The following is a 24,320-nucleotide window of genomic DNA, read 5'->3' as shown; positions in this document are numbered from 1 at the left end:
TAAATGCTCAGAATTTTAGGTTGTAAGATTCATGAGGTAAAAAATGTGGCTAGTAAAAATTGCTCAGACTTTTAGGTTGTAAGATTCATGAGACATTTAGGTTGTAAGATTCATGAGATAAAAATTGTGGCTAGTAAAGGTTGTTTCTCAAAAATATTAAGCGCAAGGAGTCTATACAGCAACTGAAGTTATATGCAGACAATGAACTAATCAAAATTCTAACCTAGACCAATATTTTTATTACAGAATTAGTTAGTAGGCTCAGCTAATGATTGTCATGTTAAGTGAATAGGCAAGTTAGTCAACATATGGCTAAAATAGTCTTAACGTAAGCCTTGAACACAGTAGAAGTTCCGTAATTAAGAAATGACAAAAGAGAAGCTAGGCCTAACTTTGATTTATGCCTTCCTAATTTTAAAAATATATTTTGTGCACTGCTATTTTAACATCTATGTTTTACTGTTGTGCATTAGGCTAACTTACAGGGTATCAAAAACAACATACTGTAATGGGTTTCTAGAGTTCTGTAATCAAAAAAATTTTGATGTGTTTAGTGAGTCTTGGGTTACAATGGCATTTGCCATATACAGCTAAAGATTTAATTTAAAACTAAGAAAGTTTAAGGGATCAAGTTTTGACGAAATGCTAACTGGGTTGCTGGAGTTAATGTGTTAAGGAAGTTTAGAGCTATGAATTTCACGTTGCATGGATAGGTACAGTTTAACAGTTTACATTTAGAAATGCATACATAATGCTCGCTTATTGAGAAATATATCAAAGTTTGAAGTCACATGCAGGAACTTGGTAGTGACTGCAGGTCAGGGGGAGTACAGTACCAGTATGTATTTGAATAAAAAATTACCAAAAACGCTTAATATATCCTATCCTAAACTTCCCTTAACCTAACCTAACCTAGGGCATCATACTCTGACTTCCAGTTATGCCCAGGTTATGGTATGGTCCTCCTAATTATTAGCTGAATTTTTGGTACTACAGAATTTCAAACTAGGCATAAATGTGTGGGTTTTTTAACAAGCTCACTTAGGTCTCATTTCACTGTTTACAGTACAGTAATTAGTTTTCCAGTTGGCTTTTCTTCGTATAATAGTTTCTAGTTTATTCTTTACTTATTTTCCTTTCTCTGCTGGCTTCCTTTCCCAGTTGGAGGCTTTGGCATGTAGAATTTTGCCTTTCCAGATATCATAAAAAATATACAATGTAGGCCTGTTGGATATCAAAGTACAGTGCCATTGTTTCAATAAGACACATTTATCAAAAAAAATTAAACGCAAGTAATAAGGGCTGGATGTGAAAATGAGACCTTTTAAAAATAACTGTCTTTTATGAAAATAGTACATTCAAAATCAATACAGAAGTCTAATTCAACTGTTATCAGATTTATACTTTAAATATTTTTGAAACAAGGAGAATTTTGGTATTTTAATGTTGACAATGATAAAACCAGGTTACTTATATAGTTTGCATCCATTAGCAATCTGATAAACGAGATGCAAACTACTAACTTTAGTCTTCACAGATTGAAATAGGACTTTGGAAGTGATGTATTACCCTTTCCTTCGAGAATTATTTTCAAAAGTACAAACTTTTAGGCTGTAAGAGTCATGAAATTAAAAAAATGCGACTAGTAAAAGTTGTTTATTATATTTCAGGGAGTTCACAGATTAAGAAATAAAAAAAGATAAAAAAAAATTTAACACAAGGAACTGAAGTTATATGCAAACAATTTACTAAACAAAAACTTAACTTATACTTTATACTTTTCTTACAAAATTAGGTAGTAGGCTCAGCTAATGATTGCCATGTTAAGTGAATAGGCAAGTTAGTCATAACTTATGCGGCTAAAATGTAGTCCTAGCCTAAACCTAGACAGTGGAAGTTCAGTAGGAAATTAAGAATTAATAAATGATAAAAGAGAAGCTAAGCCTAACTTATGGTGTTTGCCTTCCTAACTTGGGAAAATTGTTTTGTGGACTGCCCTTCAACATCCACATTTTACTGATTTTGGTACACATTTTATTGTGTTTACTGAATCTTGAGTTTTACTGGCTTTTGCCATATACAGATAGAGATTCAATTAAAAATTAAAGTGTACAGGGTCAAGTTTTGAAGAAATGCAAATTGGGTTGCTAGATTTAATGTGTTCAGGAAGATTACCGCTATGATTTTCAAACTGCATAGACATGAACAGCTCATAAAAAGAAATATATAAATGTGCATACTCTGGAACCTCATAGCATAGTCTAGGCTACTCTAGATTCACTAGGTATAGTACTGTTAAAGATGGAGTGTAATTAAGGTTAGGTTAAGTTTTTTGGCAAAAATCTTAACCTTAACTACACTTCAATATATTAGAGTTTAAGTCCCTGGCAGAAACTGGGGAGTGACTGCAGACTAGGGGAGCATAAGTATTTGTTTTAGTAAAGTTTGCCAAAATACTTAACCTAACCTTAACTAAACCAGTATATTAGAGTTTTATGTCACTGGCAGAAACTGGGGGAGTGACTGCAGATTGGTGGAGTATAAGTATGTTTGAGTAAAGTTTGCCAAAACACCTAATCTAAAACCTAACCTTAACTAAACTTCGGTATATTAGAGTTTGAATTCCCTTGCAGAAACTGGGGAGTGACTGCAGACTGGGAGAGTATAAGTATGTGTTTGAGTAGTGTTTGCCAAAAAAAATTAACCTAACCTTATCTACACTATATCTGTAGCAGTTCCTCGTTGGGAGAATCGGTAGAGTTGTCGCCTAGCACTCGCTAGACCCGAGTTCGAGTCTCCGGCCGTCTAATGAAGAATTAGAGGAATTTATTTCTGGTGATAGAAATTCATTTCTCGTTACAATGTGATTCAGATTCCACAATAAGCTGTAGGTCCCATTGCTAGGTAACCAATTGGTTCTTAGCCGGGTAAAATAAGTCTAATCCTTCGGGCCAGCCCTAGGAGAGCTGTTAATCAGCTCAGTGGTCTGGTAAAACTAAGGTATACTTAACTTTTTAGTACCTAGTATATCTAGAGTATCCTAGGCTATGCTGTGAGGTTTCAGAGCCTAGACCATCTTAGTTAGTCGACACCCCAAGCTAACCTAATGTAGGACATCTGCCACGATTAGGTGTGCGGTTATCCCCTCCCTTGTTTAACTAAGATTTTCAATAATTTTGGTCAATTCCGAGATAACCCCGGTCTGCAGAAAACTCAGAGCAAGTTTGAAGTTACGGTACTCCTCGAAACTGAGCTTTTACAGAACTCCAAAAACCCACATTATTTTCAATACCCTGTAACTTTGCCTAGGTCACTGAAAATCGTAAAATGTGGATGTTGAAGGGCAGTGCTCAATATTTTTCCAAAGGAAGGAAAACATTAAAGTTAGGCCTAGATTCTCTTTTGTCATTCGTTAATTCTTAACTGCCTACTGAACTTACACTGTGTTTGGGCTTAGGCTAGGACTCTGCCTTAGCTACAATCTATTATGACTAATTTGCCTGTACTCTGAATATGGCAATCATTAGCTGAATCTACTGCCTTATTTTGTAAAAAAAAAAAAAAAAAAAAAAAGCATAAGTACAGTCAAGGTTAAATCACAATTCGTGTGTTTAGATACAACCAGCTTCAAAATTCTGTGTCTAGAGGTAGTGTCAGTTTAGATCAGTCAATCTAGATGCAGACGAGTGTGTATCGAGAGTTGTTTGTATAAGTAGATGCATAGTTATTCCAAGGGTGTCAATTTGGAGTCATAGTTGTTCGTAAACGTTGTGTAAACAGATCCAATTCTGATTATTATTATTATTATTATTATTATTATTATTATTATTATTATTATAGATATTAAGACTCTTTTAGGTCTAATATAAAAATGATTTTCCAAGTGATTATTTTCTGTTAATATAGTATGCATAATAATGTGAGGAATAATATTTCCTCATTCTTCATTTCATAAGTGAACGTAGCTTCCTTTCCCTCTTTATCTTCCCCTCACCCTTCCCTCCCCATCCCCTCTTCCCTTCATTTTCCCTTCCCTCCCCTCCCTACCCCTATCCCTTCCTTTTCCCTTGCCCCCTTCCCTCCCCTCCCCTCCCCTCCCTCCTCCACCTTCCCCTTCTGCTTCCCCAACTTTTCCCCTCCTCCCCTCCCCTTCCCTATTCTCCCCCTCCTTTATCTTCTCACTTCTTTCCCTTTTCCCCTCCTTCTTCCCTCTTTCCTCCCCTCCTTCCCTCCCACTACCAGTAAACTGTTATTCAGAGTTTTAACGGGCCTACCCGTAGGTTGTTATTCAGTTTTTATTTAAGTAACTTACCAAATAATTACATAGCTATAGTTTCTACTTACGCGGCAGCTCAAAATTCGAAATTCGCAGTAGCACTCATTTGTTTTTGGGTGTAGGTATACTGCCCCACCCACTATCGGGGAAGAATAGGTACAACCTAGCTAAAGAGCTCAATTCGTTTCTGCCGGTTAATGGCTGAACACCAGTTATTAGCAGCTCCTGTTTCATTTTCACCGGATGGTCGGAGGTCGTCTTTGGTGAAGTACTCTTTGCTTTTGATAGCGCAGCTATCTAGCTTAGCTAGAATTTGGATTATTTCTTCGATTGTGACTTGTCTATTTGGAATTTTGATCATTATCTCTGACTCTAGTTTGTCTAGCATTAGGCACTGCAGCAAAGGCTGCAAAACTAGACTCACGCTGCAAAATATGACTCACATACCATTTGTTGTACTTGTAGGGAACAAATTTGTTCTCCAGAATTGAATTGTGAAGAGTGTAAAGACTGGGAGAAGAGTAAACTTAGACAAATTGCAGCGTGACCGAATTAGAAAAGCTACAGCTAGAGCCGAAGCTAAGGCTTCCGCTAGTGTAGGTCATTCTCCAGGAGTTGATATTGATGTTATGCCTATCCCTTCAACGCCTGTGACAGCCTTTTCTCCCATTTCCAGTCCTCCAGCTTTTCCTGTCACTCCATTACCTAGCTCTCATTCTGCTGAACTCAATGCCATTGCCAGATTGGGAACTCTGTGAAGGTCCTAATGGACAAATTTAATAGTGTAGTGTTGAGTGAAGTGTCAGTGGAGGGGGTGGCTGTTCGTCCCACTGATGCTCCTAGACCAAGGTCCTTGCTAAACTCCCCTTGCCAACATGGGAGGAAGCAAACTGGCAGTCCAAGGGAGGTTGGTGGGGTTTGCCCACGAGCAGTCATCGCCTCATCCGAGCCTGTTGTCCACCAATCCCAGGCTGCGGAAGAATGCCGTTGGAAAGGAGTTCGAATGGATCCGCATGCCCTATCTTCAAGTGATTCAGATTCTCCCACATCAAAGAAATGCAGTGACTGTTTTGCCAGTGATTCTAGGCATTGTAAAGGCCGGGCGCTTAGTGGATTCAGGTTTGCCCCCGTCTTGCAAACGAGCTGTAGAGAGAGAACGTAGCCCTCTCCCTTCTTGTAGTTTTTGGGAGTCGCCAGCAAGAGATTCTCGCTCCCATTCAGGTGCGAAAGTGTGTTCTGACCCCAAACGAGTGTGTGCCAGTCCATCTCATGGGCACCAAGAGTACAAGCGCCCAGTGTACTTTAGTGGTGTGCGTAAGCACCAACTTATAGATCGTTCGACATCCAAGTTTTCATCTCTAGAGCTCCCATCATCGACCGAGTGCCCGTCGCATAAGCACGTAGTTTTTGTCTTGCCTGTTCGTGAGCGCCCAGATTCCGAGTTAGAAGAGCCCGTGTTTGACCGCTTGGAGCGGAAACGTCAGATCGCTGAGCGCCCATCCTTAGGGCGCCAAGTGTCCGCAGACAATGCAGTCGCTTCTAAGGAGTCAGCGTCTGCTTCAACAGCGGGTGGGTGCCCAACGTCTGTGCGTCCAGTCGCCGGGGGCGCCTCTCTCGAAGTCCACCCCACTTCTAATTTCTCTGTGACTCAGCAAGGAGAATTTCCAGTATCGGGTGCCACAAGAGAATTTCCGTCTGTTACTCAAGATCCCTCATTGGCGCTGCTTCAACTTTGGCTTGATAAAGTGTTGAGCCTTCTTCAAAAGCCAACTCCAGTAGTTCAAGACACCGTGGAACCCCCAGGATCACCTTCTTTGTCCGCCAAGGAACCTGCTGCGGTGTCTCCCAGCGTTGGTCTCCGTTTCGGGATGTTTGTGAGTTTGTGCGAAGGCAGGGCACATCTGAAAGCAAATCCCACAGCCAGTAATAGGTTCACACAGAAAGAGGCTTTACAACTAAGTCCCTAAAGGTCAAAACAGTGGCCCCCCTTTTGAAAGGCTTCTGCTTGTTATACCTAATGACTTTCCTAGTCCCCCAAAATCACGCTATGGGGGTGGCGAAGGAGTGGTATTGTTCTCACCCCTACTCAGGTGACGCAAGGGGGAGGCTTTCTCTAAGGTCAAACAGGGCACTAACTTGCCTTCCCTCCAATAAGTCGAGCCTACCAGTTAACTGAGAAGTGTTTTTGTTCAAAAAATTCAAATTATTATTTGGCTGGCTAAGAGGGAGGAATGAAAGTTTTTCTGGGACCTTCAGAGTCTTCCTGGGCAACGCCAGGTTGGTTAGCTAATATATATATATATATATATATATATATATATATATATATATATATATATATATATATATATATATATATATATATATATATATATATATATATACTATCTGTGTGTATGTATATATATATATATATATATATATATATATATATATATATATTATACACCATCCAGTTCTTTTCCTCTAACACAAGGTTACTCCAGAGAGTGATGAATGTGATTTATATATATATATATATATATATATATATATATATATATATATATGTATATATATATATTTATTATATATATATATATATATATATATATATATATATATATATATATATATATATATATATATATATATATATATATATATATATATATATATATATATTTATATATATAAAATTTAACGTCGGGAAATGCTTATCGTGAGCCAGTTATAGAGTTTAAATGAATGATTTCGTTACCTACCTCTATTTTTGTACAAATTCTGACTGCTGTTGATTCAGGAAATCGTAAAAAACAAGGGAAAAGTGGGAATTTAACTAGCTGAGGTCTCTAATCACAAGGTATTTGTAAGTAAACACGTTAGGGTAAGTTTAAAGTTACGTGTATTTACATGAAATGAACTATCAGAAGTTGAAATGGACTAATCAGGCAGGCAAGGACTGAGAGGTTAATCATAACTGGAAAAACTTGAAGGTATAACCGTCGGTGTGACGATGTTGATACAAGGCAAGTCAAGAGAGATTTTCACGGCTAACAAACCCGCTGTAAACGGAGAGATTCACGAATTAAAAGCCAGTAAGGACACAGTAAAATATGCATAGGAGAAGGCGAGCACAGAGGAATCATTTAAACACATGCATTCATGTAACACTGCCCTAACAAGGCAAGGTTGATATGGAAATACTAGCACTTAGAAATGGAAGTAGGAAGTTTAGTACGAGAATTAAAATAATATGACTGACTGGAAGGTCCTTGTAGAAGAGATGGCTTCAATGAGGGTAATGGCGGCGGAGGAGGGCTAAGGGCTTCACTGGTAAGAATACTAAGGGTCCCTAAAAGATAGGACCATGTGGTAGGGCATGGCTCTCTAAAGGAGACGGGAGTGGAAGGGGGAGATGTGTCTCGCTCGCGTCCAGCAATGTCTCTCAAAAGGAGGCGGGAATGGAAGGGGAGATGTGTTTCGCTCGCATCCAGCAATGTCTTTCGCTTGTTCCTTCGGTGAGGCCCTTATATGACTTTGGTCAAGGGTTAGGTGCTCACCCACAGGTAGGTGGGGTTGGTGTCGTTTCCCTATGTGCGTGCATCGTTTATGACTCAAGATCCAGGTGTTCATGACGGATGTTCTTTCTCTTAATCTGCCTCGCCAGTCGCCAGCTCTGTTTTGCCTCTGGCCAGGCTTAGTCTCTTCACAACCTCGTGTCTGTAAACAAAAGCTTTCCCGCTGCGCACATGTTCGAGAGGAGAGTTGAAAAGGATGTATAGAGTGCGATTAACAGATTAACGGAGGGGCCAGTATTCCTTTCGCCCTTCAGGCAGTGCCAAAATGCACTGTCGTATTTTCCAGCTTTAAGTTAAGCATTTGGTGGCTGGGATGCTTGGGAAGATATAAAGATAAATATTATATATAAATATGTGTGTGTGTATTAATATTTTACACCTCAGTAGTCCTTATCCTGTAGTACAGGGTTAGTACAGAGAGAATTCTTCGTTGGAGGGATGGGTAGAGCTCTCGGCTAGCGCGCTGTTGGCCCAGCGTTCGACTCTGACCGGCCAATGAAGAATTAGAGAATTTATTTCTGGTGATAGAAATTTGTTTCTCGTCATAATGTGGTTCGGATTCCACAATAAGCTGTAGGTCCCGTTCTTAGCCACGTAAAATAAATCTAATCCTTCGGGCCAGCCCTAGTAAAGCTGTTAATCAGCTCAGTGGTCTGGTTAAACTAAGATATGCTTAACTTTTAACTACAGAGAGAGAGAGAGAGAGAGAGAGAGAGAGAGAGAGAGAGAGAGAGAGAACTTTTAACCACAGACAGAGAGAGAACAGCAACTGAGCGTTCATCAGCTAACTAGTAAATCAGGTAATTATATTGAAATTAGGAAGAGTTATAATCGGAAATAGCCTACAGTGTATGCCTCCTCGATTTTGTTAGTACTAACACGAAACTTGTAATTGAATACCAGGCGGCGTACCAGAGCTATCTAAGTAAGATGAGATAGGCTGACTGGTTTAGATACTAAGGAGGACAAGATGATGTAGAAGACAGCAGACGAGAAAGTGATCACTTTTATGGAGGAGAATTCCAAAACTTAGATGCAGATGAGAAGAAAAAACTACTAAACCGAACCACATGAGGACGATTAACATTCACAGAACAGCTGAGAGAAAAGGTGGCTTGATGGGCGCTGCAATGCGGCCGGGGAGAATCGATCATTTCCATATGGTCAGTGAAAAAGTATCGAGAAAATACGTTCAGTGTTAGGCGCAAGTTTTAGTCATGTCATATTCTGCTTAGTTTTGTTGAAAAAACATTTAGTTATGATTATGTAATGGAAAAAAACATTGCTCCTAATAGTCTTACAGGGCCAAGGAAGCCTCCTAAGATTTTCTCCTTAATGACTCAGAGAAGGAAAGATTTTTCTGAACAAGACGTAATATTCCAAGTTTTCCGTTTGCTGAGTCAAGGGGAAAAACAAATAAGTATACATAGTCTACCGTCAGAGGCAAACCGATAAAGAAAATTCGTCGTCATATTGTTGAATAAAAACACTATAGTAATAAAATATTTGTCACTGGGTGATTAGCATGAATAACAAACAGTGCAGAGAGAGAGAGAGAGAGAGAGAGAGAGAGAGAGAGAGAGAGAGAGAGAGAGAGAGAGAGAGAGAGGAGTATCATCCGTAAGTCTTTCGTAATTTAACCGTTGCCTGAAAGTTTTCAAATCTTGACCAGTAATCATTTTTTCAAGAGACACTTATCGTATAATATCAGTTAAATATCATTGTCACCTATCCTTCAGTAATCCTTGTGAAATAAATCTATAAGACAACATTCATCTTTATTTTTAATTAAGACATATAGGCCCGTGGAACTGGTAACCTAATGTACTTTATTAACGCCAGGTCTACCGGAAAAAAGTTTAGACAACCCAAAAGTTAGAAGATGAATGAGTAAAGCAACTGAGAAGGACAGAAACCAGAAGAGAACTCCGGTCTGATTATGTCCAAAAGCTCTCACAAAATGAGACATCTCTAACTGTGGGACAATTTTGTGTGGGTAAACCAAAATTTCGGTTACTTATAGTACCCTGGAGAGAGACCTTATGATGGCGTCCCTTACGTAAGCAGAGACGTTGGTACCATAAACCAGGTAGCTCTGGAATGCATACGGAATATTAAAAAACCCCGCCTACATCACGCTGTTTTATGGGACGGTGATACACTGTTGTGGAATCTTACGCTAAGACGAGGGAAGAAATCTAAGGTCCTTTTTTTTTTTGTTTTTTCACTTGGTCATTTCATTCGCAATTTTGTCTGATCACATTTATTAATGTCCACCGAAAATTCAACAACAGCAAGCAAGTGGGAAAACTTTAAACAAATTGTATAACAGTAAGAAGAAAATGTAATCTGAAAACGTTATTATAAACGCCTAGGATGTTGAGAGCGAATACATTTTCACCGGCGTCCGTGAGTTCCCTTCAGCTTTTTTTCAGAGTATATACTAAGAAAGAAAGAACAAAGTTGTATGAAACTTAGCAATATGCTCACTGGTGACATTCTCAAGATGATTGACTCTACAGAGAAAACGACACAGTTGACGATTTGTTGCCATGGAAACTGTCTCGTCCATTACAAAAGAGAGATATTTTTTGTAGCTGGGAGGTTACATATTTTTGGCATCATTTTATACTGTAAGATTAATAATAGTTCATATATAATAAATGAATAGATCTATCGATACAAATTCATTCAGTAAATGGCGACTGGCCTTGGCAGAGGTCTCAAGTGATTGTTATACTTTTGTTTAATGTAAACTGAATGGTTTGCAAAATGAATAGTTTACAAAGAATTTTCAGAGAAAAAATGTTGATGAAAAGAATGTTTTGTATTTTGTGTTAGCACCAGGTAGATGAAAGAGCATGTAGTACCGAGATGAGTGGCTGGAGGTATGCCTGACCATTATTAGGATGAAGGATAAATTAAGATCTAAGAAGGGGTGACTATGTGGCTGCAAATGCAATTAAAACAATGTTAGGAAAGATGTAAGATTACACAAGGGAATTGGGTTGAAATCTGGCTAACGATTGTGTGAGGAAAGCAGAAAATAAGAGAGGAATGAACAAAAATATAGATAATTATGAACTCTAGTGAGCATATGTTGTAACAGTAGAGAAAGGTTAATGAAAATATGTCTCAAAACAAGAAATGTGAAAGGAGGGACATTGTCTGAAATTACTGTGGCCTTGAGTCAGCAGAATGAGTATTTTGAAGATTTTCCATGCAAGATAAGAGAGAGGCAAAACTAAATGAAGCTGCAAGATAAAAGAGAGCCAAAGCTAAACGAAGCAAGAATGAAAAGGGTTACAATAAGATGAAGGCTTATGAAAGTCGATCTTTGGGATATAAGGTGGGAACATGAAACTTTGATGAATGGAAAATCCCAAGGAGTTGATAAGGCTTCAAGTAAGGTGTGGTGGTCGTAGTTCAACTGAGTTGCTGACCAAGGTTTGCAAAGTGTGCCTGGATGAGGTATATGCTACAGAGGACTGGGTGAAAGGAAGAGTAGTTCCGGTTTACAAATGTAGAGGTGACAGAATAGACTGTAGGCATTATAAAGTCTCAACCTTACAAAGTACACCAAGGAAAGCACTTAGTATGATATTGATTAATAAAGGAACTCAGACAACAAAATGGTCTATGGCGGTAGGTGCAGGGTGTTTTTAGACAAAGTAGAATGCTTATTGGTCAAATGTTTATGAGACTATTACATGAGAAGTTTCAAAGTACAGAGAGAAAAAATCTGTATCTGGCATACATGAGCCTAGAAAAAGCTTTTAAGTTGAGAGCAGTTGCAAGACTTTATGATGAATATGAGGTTGTGTTAGAGTATGTGCAGAAGGGAGTGACTGGTTTAGTGTAAATGTTGGTCTGACACAAAAGTGAAATTTTTCCGTTACTGTTTTACGTCTTTATGGGTGGAATGACAGAGAAAATCAGACAAGGGCACTAAATGCAAGTGGAACGTAGTGGAATGGGAAAATGAGTTGTGGATGGAGTTTTGAATGGTTGAGTTTTGGTTTTCCACTGAAGAGTGTCCCTAAGTATGATAAGGAAAGAGGAAAGTGATGTGAAAATGGATAATTAGATTATGTTAGTCCACAGTAGATGGAAGAGCAGGGTGATGGATAAAGAGATGAGAAGAGTAGCTGAAGGTATCTATAACTGACATTAAGTGATAGGAAGAAAGCGAAAATAACTATCAATTTAATTAGTTAAGGAAGTTGAAAATATGGCTATAAATGTAAAAAAGTTAAGTCTACCTTAGTTTAACCAGACCACTGAGCTGATTGACAGCTCTCCTAAAAGGGCTGGCCCGAAGGATTAGATTTATTTTACGTGGCTAAGAACCAATTGGTTACCTAGCAACGGGACCTACAGCTTCTTGTGGAATCCGAACCACATTGTAACGAGAAATGAATTTCTATCACCAGAAACAAATTTCTCTAATTCTTCATTGGCGGGTCGGAGAATCGAACGCGGGCCCAGCACATTGCTATCCGAGAACGATACCAACCTGTCCAATGAGGAACTTGGCTATAAATGTAATAGGTGTGACTGAGTTTGACGAAATGGAGGTGAGAATAGCACATAGGTAGGAAATGGATGGAAACGAGATAGTTATAAATACTATAAACACTAAACGCAATGAGTATGCGACAAGTATGAAGATTCAAGGATGGGATCATAAAATAAGCTATGGGTATTTGTGGGAATAGGAATGTATTAAACACGGCCATTGTGATAAGTGAGAAAAGTAAACACCATTTAACAGTATAACAATGAATGCAACATTGATGAAAGAATTTCTAGTACGACGAAAATTCATGGGGAAAGCAGTATGTATACTTCAGAAGGAAAAATAAGTTGTTCTTTAGGTGAGGAGATCAGAGAATTATTAATCAGCAAATGGAGTACAAGAGGCTATTGAAGTTATACTGTCTGAGGAAATTACTGCGCCCTTATGGGGATTTGGGAGGGGAGAGCGAGATGGAATGGCTAAGTGGTGTGTAAGTGATGTCAGGATGAGGCAAAAAGCTCTAAGGGAATGGCTGAGAGAAATCACTGTTCTTTTGTATATGGTTAAAGGTGATACAAGTGACTTTTAGAGTGAAAAGAAATAGCTGATTGCTCTACACATGGACATAGCAAACGCATATGATAAAATTAATTGATTAGCTCTGCGAAGGGTGATAACTTTTGCGATTGTATGAAAGCAGAGGGGATGAAGGGGGATGGAAAAACGTAAAAATGGTACAGAATATAAAAAAAGGGAAATGGTGAAATTAAAGTTGAAGATAAAGAGATACTGAACGATGGTGGTAGTATTTTGAAAACCTGAATGAAGAAAATGAACGAGACAGAAGCCTCTGACGTAACAGAAAGGCTAATAGACAGCAAAGTAACTGAAAAAGTAGAAAGGTTACTAGAGGTGAAAAATAAAATATTTTTTGAGATTTGTGGAATGGGGGGAATAAAAGAGGCAGAGTGGATGGGTAAAGAGTAAATCTGAGAATGCTTGTGAAAGTGACAGTTGATTCTGTAAGGAAGGGGCAATCAAATGTGAAGAATGAAAATGAAAGAGGGGTTGAAGGGATTGCAAGGGAGATGCTCTGATGAAAGTACGATTGACTGGTTGACATGGCTTGCCAGTTATGTCTAGGTGAGCAATATGTTCAACGGAATAGCTGAGAGAAACAATTGTCACTTAGTTGAGGAAGACGGTGGAGATCTAGAATTTTAAGCATTACGTGAAAATGTGAAGTTGTATGACAATAATTTTGACTGAAGGAGTAAGGTGAACTAACTAAAGGATTCATAAGAGGGGAGCAGTATGGATAAAGAAGAGGAAGAGGGGAAAATGGAGGAGTCTGTAAGCAAAAGGAAAAAAAATTGGTTTGGATAAAAGTGGAAAGTGTTGAGGATGTACGCAGTAGACTCAAATTCTATGAGGAACTGAAAGATTCTAAAATATGGTGCCCTGAGATGACTGGTTTGCTATAGAAGTTAGTCAGAAATAAGTGTTGCATATGTTCTATGGCTGCACTACGTTGTTATGGATGAAGAGATAAAAGACGACCGAACAAGGACATTAGGTGCGGGTGCAACTGTGTGGAACAAAAAATGCATTATGAATGGAGCGTTGAATACTGTAGGTGATCTTTGCAGAAGATAAATAAATCATCAGGATGATAAAAAGCAGAAACATGGGCCCTGGCAAGGAAAGTGGCTATTTTGAAAAGACGTGTCCTAAATGATGTTGATATTCAAGTCCGGATAACGTTGGGAAGATCGTATCACTACGAGGAATTGGCAGAGATGCGGCGTCCTTTGCTAGGAAGAAATACTCAAATCGAAAAGTCTCAGGTGGCTGGGACATGTGATAAAAACGAACAAAGAACACTTGATCAGGAAGACAGTGTATATGAAAGTAGCAGGATGAAGATCTGTAAGAAGACCACAGAAAATCATGGAAAAAGGGGGTAGTTGAAAACACTGAAATGATAAGAGTTCAGGCAGTAATTGCACGGGACAAAAGAGGCTTAAGGTAGATTTAATAAGGCTTAAGAGAAATCCGCGGAAAAACTTATATTCCGTATGTTTTTTAATCGACGGAGGCTCACTGTACACGTGTCCTAGGAATGAAGCAAGACAATGCACGTTAAAGGGCAACAGTAATGAATAACAAAACAAAATTTGTCAGACAGTAACGTCCAACCGTAGCCGACAGAAAAGATGAAAGGAAAACATAATACCATATAAAACGTGTAAAACACAAAAGAATATACAAATTCGAGTAACAAGGAATCGGAAAATAATTCCTATAGTACGGAAATAAGACAAAATCTAAGAATGGAAATTATTAGAGTTAAGTAAAGTCTAAGTATAGAAATAATCATAGATGAGACAAAATCTAAGACTGAAATTACTCGTGATCAGAAATAAGACAATCTAAGAATGGAAATAATCAGAAATAAGCTAAAATGTAAGAGTGGAAATAACCATTAAAGGGATGTAAAAATTTCAGAACGACAATGATTCCAGTGTAAGACAAATATTGTAGCAAAAAACAAAGCAAAAAAAAAAAAAAGAGTGGGAAAGACAGAGGAGGAGATCATTTAATCACAGTCGTCATAAAATGAACAAACCTGAAGAGCCGAGGAAGCTAAGTTATTCACGTAAAATCTTGATGAATGGAAATGGGAATAAAATATGAATAGGTCGCAGTTCAAATGATACTTGGGTATTATTATTAATATTATTATTATTATTATTATTATTATTATTATTATTATTATTATTATTATTCATAAGATGAATCCTATTCGTATGGAACGAGCCCACAGGGGCCATTGACTTGAAATTCAAGCTTCCAAAGAATATGTTGTTCATTCGAAAGAATTAACAGAAGGCATTACGAAATACAGGAAGAAGAGATCAGCTACTAAGAAAAGAGAAAATAAATTAACGAATTAATGAATAAATAAATGAAAATGTAAGTAAATTATCAAAATACAAGGAGATCTGTTTTAGGGTAGTAATGCATCGCGACTTCTCTTGAACTCTTGAGGTTCCATTTGCTCATCGTCCTCAGGGAGACTGTTCCACGGTGTGAGGAATGAGGACCTCTGGATCTGAGAAGTTCGGCAGCAAGGCACATTCAGTGATGTTGGTGCTGCTGTTCAGCAAATTGGCAGCTCTCGGCAGGAAAAGAGGAAGAGGGATCTTTTGGGAATGTGAACATTTTCTGTTGAAATACAACGTATGAAAAATTGACAAACAAGTGACCATCTGTCGATGGTCCAAGAGGATCAGGGATCATTTGTGAATGTGAACATTTTCTGTTGAAATACAACTTAATGAAAATTTGACAAACAAGAGACCAAGTCATAACTGCTAATATTAGGAAATAGAAACCTACCACCGCGAACCAATCTAACTAAAAGAGATATAAATGGCAGAAGCGGACATCCACACCGGAGAACAGTATTCTAGTAAAGGAAGACAAGTGACCTACAACAGGTTGCACTGATTTTATCAGTTATAAATATACTGTATATATTACTCAGAAGCAGGATTGTGTTAATGGAAAGGCCTAGTACTTTCGAGGATGGTCGCCTCTTAGCTTGTTTTAACAAGAGATGGGAGTCGGTAAATGAGCGAACATAAAAAAATGAAGACTTTTTTATAAAATAAGAAGTTCGTCAGCGAGATAGATTGTGAGTTGTTGAGCGTTCTTAATTTCAGCTTTAATGTAACGAAATAAGTTGGTGACCATTACCTATTTAGGCTCCCTTATAACTCCGCTTTTCTCTGTCTTGATGGCTATGTGACCAATTTGGTGTCAGTGACTTTCGTCTGGGGATGTATGTCCAAGCGCAATCATGAATGTCCTTGTTTTGCAAAAGGGTATCTCCACTTATAAGGGTATTTGCACTACACCAACTAGTAAATTACAATCTTTTGCGTTTGCGGTATCCTACTTATGAAACGCATATATATATATAATATATATATATATATATATATATATATATATATATATATATATATATATATATATATATATGAATATGCAAAATATAGGTGTATATAAATATAAAAATATATTGTATAACTACTGTATATGTATGTGTATATACTGTATATATTATATATATATATATATATATATATATATATATATATATATATATATATATACTGTACTGTATATATGTACATATATATATATATATATATATATATATATATATATATATCCATATATATATATATATATATATATATATATATATATATATATATATATATATATATATATCAATATAATTAAAGCTACAACCACTGAATTTACTTAATAGAGCGTTACTACAATACCCCGCAATAAAACGAAAACGCACTGGAATGGCGACATCTGCAAAGATTTCCAGCATCCAGAAAACGATTATGGCTGCAAAGAATGCGCTCCATGCATCTGACGATTCCGAGCTTGATCCAGCTCCGGCAGAGAAATAACAATAGAGATCCAGCCTTGCTCATGACATGAATGGCTGTGGGTTCTTTTATGCAAATGTTCTCTCCATTCGGAGAGTGGCTTTTGGGTGGAACTCTTCTTTTTTCCTCTCTCTCAGGGAACTGCGGGCGGGAAGCTTCTGCTAACAATTGCCGAATTGGCTGATTGATTTTACCAGAGCGCTGAAACGACAGGTTTGGTTTAAAGAGAGGCTGCCGTGCCATTTGAGTGCGTCTTGCCGTATATGCACTAAGTCCTCTTAATGTTATTCTCTGTTCAGTTGCTTATTTGTTGAAAGTTTATTAGGGGATGAGTTCAAATGAAAGCAAGGCATTTTCGACAGTTGCTGAACCGACTGATCGATTTTTTCGTGACTGTTGAGATAGTTAATGCTCACTGTTTGGAGAGCTGGGATGCGATAAGTTAATTTCCAAATCTTCCTTCCGTTTTACTTTTATTTACCAATGTATTGTTTGCTCACTGATTTGTTTTTTTATTTTCATTTGTTATATATGTATTATTTATTATGTTTCTGACATATCCATTCGTTGTTTTCCTCCTGTATTCTGTAACCTTCTTAGCAAATGCTCTCTCGTAAAGGTAGCAAGAACTCTTTAGTAAGGACAATATGAACTCTTTTGTAAGGGTAACAAGAACCCTTTTGTAAGGGTAACACGAAGCATGATAAGTGTAAATAAATTGGCCAGTTATTACTGAAGAAACCAAGGTAAGAAAATTAAAAGTAAAAGACATAAAGCAAGGTAGCTGGGGTCCGAAGGAATGCTTCAAACAGCCATTAATACTGTCGCCTGGCGTTCTCTTTATCAGTGCAGCTTCTTATTTAGCCTTGAGTACAGTTATGTATGCTGTTATCGAATTCACGCGCATGATAACTAGCACATAAACTTCTTATTGCATAGTAGCTGACTAATCTGTCTCTATGTATATATGTATGTACGTACGTATATATGTATGAAATTTATGCTTATAAAAAATTAACTTCATTCATCTTCATCGCATCATTAAAAAAAAAAAGTTCCTTTCTCATCTATCACTTTTTCCTCTTGGAAATTTCTCTGACGTTCATCTGAGGGAACAGAATCCTTCAAAAAAATGTATATCCCCGCTCGCCTAGATAATATATCCGGCGGTACCTGGCATCCAGCGTTGGGATGGAAATCTCTTGGAAAAGTTCTCTCTTCTCAGGGCGTGAGATGCCTGTTACCTTTATTGGCTTGGTCTACGAAACGCCTATTGGCAGACCTGTCGCTTTTAACCGTTACTTGGAACTAGTTCTCAATCTTTTTACCGACCCTTTCTCGGCGCTTGAGAAATGAAGTTGAAAGGTGTACGTGATCTTGATTTGTTTTATTTTACATAGACCTGTCTATGCTAAAGACATTCCTATTTTGGTTTTTATTTGATGTAACCACAGTTCTATCATTATCCTCCCAGAGGATGTCGTGCATTTGGAACTTCAGATGATCAAGCGAAGAAGCAATGCGTTACTACCCTAATACATTTCTCCTTGTATTTTGGTAATTCCATTTTATTTATTTAATAATGATTAATTTATTAATTTCTCTGTTTTTCTAATTGATCTCTTTCTGCGTTGCCCTTTACCTTCTGATACTTCTTTCGAATGAACACCATATTCTTTGGAAGCTTGAGTATGAAGTTAATGGCCCCAGTGGGCTCGTTCCATATGAATAGGGTTCATCTTCTGAATAATAATAAAAAAAAATAATAATAATTCAGCAGGCGAGTCTTTCTCTGCCCTCGGGATTCGACCTTAGTCATTTCCCTTCCTTATTCTTTATTCCCCTACAGTGCTGGGCCGCATAAGAGCACTGAATTGATTGTATAACTGCTTTCTATAACAAAGAACTCTCGATGACCCTTTTCCAAGAAAGAAAGATGCTCCACAGAGCTTCTCTTACGGAGGAGGACGCAGAATGGTCCTACTAAAAAAAGGATGCTCCATTGCTCGTCTCTTACGAAGAAAGCGATCCACAGTTCTTCTGTGAAGAAGGAAGCCTCACGGGACTTCTACAAAGAATGTCTCCCCAGAGTTCTTATCAATTAAGTACACGCTGTGGCTGTTCTACAGAGAGTTCCATGGTTCTTCTGTAAAGGATTTCCATGGTCTTCCTACAAAGAAGGACGATTCATGGTCCTTCTATACAGAAGGAAGTTCCGTGGTCCCTCTATAAAGGAGGAGGATCCACGGTCCTCCTCCTATGAAGAAGGAATCTCTATAGGGTCCTTCTCTGTTAAAGAGTGTCCTTATTATAAGACAAGGATACCATTGAGGGTGTTCCCTTGACTCTGCATTTTTAATGTGAAGACTGAGCTGACGAACAACTTATATATATATATATATATATATATATATATATATATATATATATATATATATATATATAGAAATCATCAACACACAATCACGTGTGGAACAGAAATAAATTTCTGACTCACGTCGGGATCGAACCCAGGTCTCTCAGGTGGAAAGCAAGGGCCAGTGGATAACGCCCTTGCTTTCCACCTGAGAGACCTGGGTTCGATCCTGACGTGAGTCAGAAATTTATTTATATATATATATATATATATATATATATATATATATATATATAATTTTATATCCAAAATATTTTCATTTATTTTCTTTTGTTTTATTTTTATTTGCTCATCTATCTTATTATATGATTCGTATGTAGTTTTCAGTTTCTTTGAATTTTGACATTGTTTTATTGACAGCTTTAATTTTCAGTTATTTAATGTTTTGTTTTTATGTTTGCTGATTGCATACTGTCATTTACTTCATTTAACAGTATCATAGTTTATATTGAAATGTTAACTATTGCTGCTTTAACACTTTTATATCTAATCGATTAGTAGTTTTCTTACATTCTCACTTTATCTTATATAATTTTTAAAGATAAATAACAATAGTGAAGCGAATATTACCACTTCAATTTCTTGCACTTGGATCTTAAGGCTTTGTAGTGACAAGCGTATCCAAAAAAGCACGAAGAATTCGAGAAAGTTAAGAGGGCATTGTGGCTATTACAGTTACATATGTATCTGGTAAAAAGTGACCAGTAGATTCTACACACACACACACACACACACACACACACACACATGTGTGTGTGTGTATGTGTGCGTAGCGTATATGCATATATATCTATGTATATCGATCTATTTATATATATATATATATATATATATATATATATTTATAAATACTGTATATATATGGATTTATATATATATATATATATATGTATGTATGTATGTATATATATGTATATATATATATTTATAAACATATATATATACATATGTGTACGTGTATTATGCATATACATGTAAATTATATCAAGTGATAATCTAAACATGACATAGCTGCTAAGAATAAAACAAAGTCACATGTATGATTTTTTAAATGTGAAATCTGTGAAAGCGAATCTGGAAATTCGTAGTGCTCTACAGAAGTTAACTCATTTCTTAGAATGAATTAATACTGAAATCTGTAAGAATGCAAAAATGAAATCGTAACTAGTGAAGGTGAAAGGGATTCATAAGGAGTCAGAAAGCAAGGAGTTGGACAGCAGTAGATACCATGGAATTTGGTGACGTTGTTTTCCTACTCTGGTGAGGTACCGCATCGCCCTGTCCGGTATAACCAGAAATAACTGGGTTCGAGAAGAATTTAAGGAATTGAAATCCTTATCATTTTAAGCTCTGCAATTTTAAAGTTGTATAAATTTCTTTTGTAGAGATGGTTATTACCATTTTATTTTCAGTTATATTCAAATGACTTCGATATAATTTTTCTATAAATTTCGGTTGTTCGTGTAATCCTTTTGTGTGAATAGAAAAAACCATGAATCGATATCCTCTAGCGTGAAGTGCGTTTGAAAAAGCCAAGAGAGAAAGAGTCGAATGAATGGGAGATCTAGGGGAACGCCGCCTGAGAGTAGGAAGTCCTTTGTATATTCTTTATAATAAATAAACTTCAAGAAAATATACTCTCATTGTCTTTCAAGATCACCCCAACGCACACACACAAACACCTGCCGGTGACGAAGCACTTATCAATTATAATTCCCGATGGGAGTATAAGTTATTCCCATAGTGTAGTGAATTGGATATCAAACTATATATTTATATATATATATATATATATATATATATATATATATATATATATATATATATATATATATATAAATTGAAGGGACAAAACTATCTCTCTGATTCATTTAGATGTTATTTCTAAGCAAGAGCTCCGCACGGACTATTACCTTGGAAATTGATTTTTCCCACACTTTTATTGTCGGTCAACATGGTTGGGGACCCTTTGGGAACACGGGGTTTTGGAAACGTTGGGAGAAAGACCGGACCGCCATGTTGTTGTTATGCAACGGTTCTGCTCATGCGCAAGTCATTAGGGAGCCATATGTTTAAGAAGGTATTGGCTAAGGAAACCTATTATAAAAGGAACTATACTATCCAAACGTACCCTAACCTAACCTAACTTAGCAGGCTGTGTTACTTAGTTGGGGGGCTCCACACCCGGTGAAGGAAACTACTTTTTACCAAAAGCTCCAAGTTCCTCATTGGATGGGTCGATATCGTACTCGGCTAGCACTCTCCTAGGCCAGCGCTCGATTCTCCGGCCGGCCAATAAAGAATTAGAGGAATTTATTTCTGGTGATAGAAATTCATTTCTCGCTATAATGATGGTTCGGATTCCACAATAAGCTGTAGGTCCCGTTGCTAGGTAACCAATTGGTTCTTAGCCACGTAAAATAAGTCTAATCCTTGGGCCAGCCCTAAGAGAGCTGTTAACCAGCTCAGTGGTCTGGCTAAACTAAGGTATACTTAACTTTACCAAAAGCTCCCCTACAACACTGCGCATGCGCGATAGCATTCCAGGATGGCCAGCGTACAACTTCTGAGGTTAATTACAGGTTAATTATAGTTGAAAAGGACTCTCTCCCATTGTCAGGCAGCGAGATTTTAGAAAGGTGTTCTGGAAATTATCCAGGAACTATGGCTGGTCCACTTAAGGCAGATTCTTGGGTGAGTCCTATGCCTACGAGACGTTTGTTTGGCGGACTCTGATTTGCTGGTATCGGGAGGTAGGCGGCTCACTCAGTGTCTCATATTTTCGTCTGTAGCTTAGAAAACTAGTAACATGTTTATAATCCTTCATTTATTTCACGTTTTGCACAAAGCAGGAAAGTTTTGGTCGATTTCCTGAAATCATGAATTACGAGTAAAAATGAAGAGAGGCATTTAATTCTTTAGACCTGTTATTACTTATCATCGGATTTTGCATCATTCATGCGATCAAGATAAAATAAAACTTGTGTTTTCATACAGTAAATTCAGCCTGAATACGCTGCTGCTTTCAGGGTGAGTTTATTGTATGAAAACAAGTTTTATTTGATCTCGATCGCATGAATGATGCAAAATCCGATGATAAGTAAAAACAGGTCTAAAGAATTAACTGCTTCTCTCTTCACTTTTACTCGTAATTCATTTGTGTTTTATCTTATTGATTTTAGAAAATCATGATTTAGTTGTACAATTAATACCGAATCCTGTGATATGACCAGAACTTTCCTGTCTTGTAAAAAGTGTGAGATAAGTGAAGAAATATAAACATATTGCTAGTTTTCTAAGCTACAGACGAAAATATGAGACACTGAATGAGCCGCCTACCTCCCGGTACGTACCAGCAAATCTGAGGCCGTCAAGCAAATGTCTCGTAGGCATAGGACTCACCCAAGAATCTACCTTAAGCGGACCAGTTATAGTTACCGGATAATTTTCAGAACACCTTTCTCAAATCTCGCACACTGACAATGGGAGAGAGTCCTTTTCAACTGTAACCCACCTTCCTCTCCAAAGTTTGTGTTCAAATTCATATTCCTCAGCATCAGTTACAAGGTCAAGTATATAATTTTTATACATATTCAGTGCAGGAACCAAGTCCTGGAATGTGGTGCAACTGAAATGACTTGGCATCAATGAGCACAGTGACCTAGCAACACTGTGATAGGCCTGATTAGCAAATCTGTCACGAAACTGAGCAATGACGAAAGCCAAAAATGGCAAAAAATGGGTCGCATATTATTCCTCTACACTAAGCTACTATATGGGGGCTTAGATCTGTGTCGCTGAATGATAGCTACTCTGGACATTTTAACTTGAAATTTCTGTGGCAGATTCGAAACATTTTTGGAAGCCTCTGTCATTAGCTTGCGTTTCAGGAACATTCTGCTCTGTAACTTTGATCTGGGTTGAGCACTCAAGCATATCAGTTTGTGCTGATTGCGAGTGTTGAGAGAGAGATAGAGCTTAGTTTCAGTAAGAACTGCTTCTAATATGCAGAGATACGACTCAAAATCTAATTTCTTGAGCAAATTTCTAGTATGATTTGGTAGTTTCCAAGTGGCTATTTCCTCAAGTGCTTTAACATTGCATGGCAACATTTTTTTAAATATTACGATGGCATCATGTCTTTCTGCCCATCTCGTATCACTGAATTGCTTGAGTCTCACTTGCCTAATTTGTTCACTAACAGCATCTTTCGTAACAGACTCTTCTAAAACATTTGTTCGTTGTGGAGAGACACGAAAAAAGTTAACAACGTCAGATACTTCACTCCAACAGTCACGGTACAAGTCACGTTGTCTGTACAGTACAGGGCTCAGGCTGTAACTTCTAGAGTCACCTACAAGAACTCTCTCTCTCTCTCTCTCTCTCTCTCTCTCTCTCTCTCTCTCTCTCTCTCTCTCTCTCTCTCTCTCTCTCTCACACATATATATATAATTTTTTTCACCTCGACCTAGAGAGAGAGGGGCACGTGTCCAGGTGGGCCCACCCCCCTGCGGGCCCTACTGATTACAGACGATTCGCATGACCGCCAAAGTCACGTGATACAGAGTCACATGGTGCTTCATGTGACATACCTGTCTCATATTACGTTATTAAAGAAACTAAATTACGTTATTAAAATTGTGAAGTCTAATACAGACATTTCAGTATTATCATTACATAGAATGTCTTGTATACAGAAAAACCATATGACAATTATAAAGACATATTGCAACAACATTTAGAAAAAATATAACCTAATATATTTTACACACAAGAAGGAACTTCATAAGAATATGCATATATATATAATATATATATATATATATTATATATATATATATATATTATATATATATATATATATATATATATATATATATATATATATATATATATATTTATATTTATATATATATATATATATATATATATATATATATATATATATATATATATATATATATATATATATATATATATATATATATATATATGTGTGTGTGTGTGTGTGTGTGTGTGTGTGTGTGTGTGTGTGTGTGTGTGTGTGAGAGAGAAATTCATATAAATGTAT

Source organism: Macrobrachium rosenbergii, chromosome 4 (assembly GCF_040412425.1).
Source record: "Macrobrachium rosenbergii isolate ZJJX-2024 chromosome 4, ASM4041242v1, whole genome shotgun sequence".
Lineage (NCBI taxonomy): Eukaryota > Metazoa > Arthropoda > Malacostraca > Decapoda > Palaemonidae > Macrobrachium > Macrobrachium rosenbergii.
Note: the sequence above shows the minus strand (reverse complement) of the source record.